Here is a 4,363-nt window from a genome sequence, read left to right on the forward strand (position 1 = left end):
ATTGAGCACATATATCTGCAATATGTTTTATGCAGGAAAATATGCAATATGCAGGATGGAGCGAACAGTATGTATGCAGCAGGCAAATAACTGCAAATACATTCATATCTGCAATCATTGCAACACTGTAATGACTTATGAAAGATTTAAAAAAATGTATATCTTTTTTTTGCAACTCATTACACAGTCACTATCCCAGGTGATTTCTATATTCTATATCTTATTTACTGCGCAGTCTGCCTCAGCACTCACTCACTCTGCTTCACCTTCACCTCAACCAGCCACAGCTGCACAGACATTAATGCATGAGTCATAATAATCTAACGTACAACAGTGAAACAGCCACAGTGGTCATGTGACCACATCAAATACTTTTACTTTGGATGCTTCTTGCTTTAAATACTTTCACATTTTTAGTTAAGTAATGAAAATGGATGATTTTTACTTGCAATCAGTTTGTTTTTACTCCTGTTTATGTAAGGAAATGAACTAGGTACCAGGTTCTGTCAGTTTTGATACTTAAAAAAAAAATAAAATTCTTTATTTAACGTTGACAAAATTTTATCCGAAAGTGTCAGAAAACAAACAATCCCAATAAACATTGTTTATATTTCATCCATCCATTCTCCATCCATTCTAGTCCGCTTATCCGGGGCCGGGTCGCGGGGGCAGCAGGCTAAGCAGGGCATTCCAGGCGCCCCTCTCCCCAGCCACAACGTCCAGCTCCTCCTGGGGGACCCCGAGGCGTTCCCAGGCCAGGAGAGAGACATAATCCCTCCACCGTGTTCTGGGTCTTCCCCGGGGCCTCCTACCAGTTGGACGTGCCCGGAACACCTCTAACGGGAGGCGCCCAGGAGGATCCTTACCAGATGCCCAAACCACCTCAGCTGGCTCCTTTCGACGCGAAGGAGCAGCGGCTCTACTCCGAGCTCCCTCCGGATGTCTGAGCTCCTCACCCTATCTCTAAGGCTGAGCCCAGCCACCCTACGGAGGAAGCTTGTTTATATTTCATTAATAACTCAATTACTAACCATCTCAATCAATATTTAGTGCAATGGTGTTCTTTACCTCATAGATAATGTTCAATGAGGATAATTCACCTGTTTTTCATTTTAAAAAATGCACGTTAAAACTTTTTTTATGTTCATTGGAAAGACCTACATATAAAATACAATAGTTTTAAATGACATTGATATGTGAAATGAACCATTTTCATTGTATATGTTGATCACATATAGAAGTTTCACCCCTCCCCCCCCAAAAATACTTATTTTACTTACTTATTTTTAAAAAGATTTTTTAACTTGAAATGGGTCAATTTGACCCACAACATAACAGGAGGGTTCAAAACAAAATCGTATGACCTCTTCCCCCACAGGTCACACTGTACAGCTGTCATTAAAGCTACGTGTGTTACACATTTAATGAAAGGGAATAATATAATAATCATATCACTCCCAACAAACCCTGACTCTGATGACATATTTTACTTCCTCTCATACTGGCAGCATGTCTGCTTCCTTCTGGGAGGAAAACAAAGTCACATGGCCACCACACAACCAACAACATCATCCAATATGGATGACGAGCCCGGCGGAGAGGCAGCGCCCCCATCGAGCCCTTAGCAACCCAGAGATCATGTGGCGCTGCCATCTATTCACATTAAGCATTTGAAATATGCATGCCCCATGTAGTGAGGCTCCCACAGCGTGTGCTCTGTTTTTCTGTGCATGTGACAGCATTAAGGATGAGATAAAACGCAACAAACCATAGATTCGCTGCTCGGTCGCCCCGCTGTGACATTGACACAGTTCGACCTGATAACGATGCCAGATCAGAGTGTTGTGTGTTTCATGTAGCAGGGAAGAAAGGAAGTGTTACTGTACGGAAGCGGTGATCTATAAATAGAACCAAACAAGAATTAGATCAATTAATTATGAGCTCTGGGTACCCCACGGGGTTTTTGATCTAAGTGAGGGAGCCAAGGGCAGGAGTGAGGACAGGAGACAGTCCCTGAAAGGCTCTGTGGGACTCTCAGAGGCTTCCTTAAGGTCAGTCTGCTGGCTGATGGCTCCTCCTGACAAACACACAGAAATCATATGTGCCGTCTTGTAAAGAAGTAGAAATAGATGTGGTGCGAAGCAGCACAGACAGTACAGTATGTTGATTATATGTTCCTCCATGGCAGCACGGTGCAGATGTATAAATGTACATGTCAGTCTGTTCTCTGCACCACCCTCACATCCTCAATTGGAAAACTAAAATTAGCATTTAAATTCGTTTTTTTTCTCTCCGCGTGGAACGTTCCCTACTTTCACCAACTCACAAACATATATATATATATATCTCAGAAGCTAATCTGCAAATCGTTCATTTATGGTTCTTTATGGGATCTTAAATTGATGCAGGTTTGATTTCAGCATTGGTGGGCACTCAAGAGTCAAAGATAACCCAAAACAAATTTAGATAGAGACACAAACTGGGCCAAACATGTTGTGTTTTCTATAGTTAAACAAATTAATTCACACTAAATGCTGTGTAAATTCTGAGTTTATGTGTAAAGTCTGTTCTATAAAGGCAGAATGAGTCGGATTTGTCTGTTGGCCCCTCCTCCCCCGCTTAACAACACCAGAAGTGCACGATTGGAACAAGCTCAGAGTTTGTCTCACTATATTTGTTTTCTGTTTTTGGTGCTGTGCCATTTTCGTAGCTTCCTCTTGGATGTGAATGATCTGGTTCTTTCACACTGTTGCTGAGTCTTCACACCCAGACTGACGCCCAGAAATCAGATTCAGAATTATTTTTTTATTGCCAAGACATTTTCTGTAGTGAGTTGGTGCAAAAGAACAAAGTGCTAATTATAAATATATAAAGGAAACAAGGACTTCAATTAAAAAAAAAAAGACTAGAAAAAGTCAGGATTCAAACAATATTCAAAAAAATATCAATATTAGGAACAATATGTACAAATATGGAAGTTTTTGAAAAATAATAGAAATGTCCTGAGCACAGAAAAATAAAAAGAGAAAATAAACTCACAAGTTTGACTCCTAAAAAGTAAATACCTCAAGTCACAAACTCATCAGTGCTGTTTTTGTTTAAATGTTGATAAAGTCTAATTTGGTGCAGAAACGTAATTATGTGAAGTCACCTTTTCCAATCAAGCCTCGCCCACTTCAAACCATTGAAAAAAGAACAAACAAAACAAAAAAATACAGAAATATTTCATGTAAATGAACCTCTATAAACAGATAAAAAATCGGATTCCTTAGGCAAGGGAGAAAGCGTTCTGGTTTTCATTTGTAGTCCAATATTATCTAACATATGAAATAGATACAGTGCTTCACAAATTCATGAGACCACCTGTCATATGAAAAATGAGAAAAAAATAATATTTTAGAAATCTTTCAAAAGCCTATTTAAAACTGAAAATGTTTCTGTTATTTATTTGGCAAATAACAAACTGAATTCACCTTTTTAGAGAGAACATTCAACCACTAAAACTCACTCTGAATCAAGAAATGATAATGTGCTTTACTATTTTTTACAGTTGTTTTTTTTAATACAACAGAGAATTTTTAAAAATCATGGATTACAATAATAATTATATTTTAGCATTAAAATATAATTTGGGTTAAATAGCTTCTACATACTGGTGTATTACCCATTACAGAAACATAAAAAATTGATTTTGGTAATTACTAATGCTGTTAATTTAGGACAGCTGTGGCACAAACTGCTGGTATAATACATTTGTACATTTGTGTGTGTGTGTGTGTGTGTGTGTATATATATATATATATATATATATATATATACACTAATCACGTTTTGCTGTGCAATTATAAAGTTTGTGTGAAGAACAAAAGTGGTTGAACACATGGCTATCGTCTCCTGTGGATTTAGCTTTTTATTCTCTTTTTATCTCATATATAGATATGTTTTTATAGAAATAAACTGTCTTTCAACTCCAACTCCATACTCATGTTTGTAAAGTTTGTAAACGATGACTGATGCACGGGACAGGAAGTACTGTCCGTCGCCCCCCAGAGGCTAAAATCATTGTCAGACATGTAAAATAACCAAAAGTCATCAAACTTCAGCACAAACCTGTGAGTCCATGAAGGATCCCATCACTCATAGTAGCACACTGATTGAGAAAATTGCTCTTCAGGGCCTTTAAAGCAGCTTCAAACAAGCAGCAAGAGCAGACATTGACCTGTATCAGATTGTTTCCTTTGAACAGGTATAAAGCCGAGCTCACAGTCTGATGCAGAGTCTGTCTGACTGCAGACTGAAAGCCACTTTAGTGCTCTAACAGATGAGCCAGTCTGCAGTGACACCTCCACATGATGAATAGTTT

Source organism: Centropristis striata, chromosome 21 (assembly GCF_030273125.1).
Source record: "Centropristis striata isolate RG_2023a ecotype Rhode Island chromosome 21, C.striata_1.0, whole genome shotgun sequence".
Classification (NCBI taxonomy): Eukaryota; Metazoa; Chordata; class Actinopteri; order Perciformes; family Serranidae; genus Centropristis; species Centropristis striata.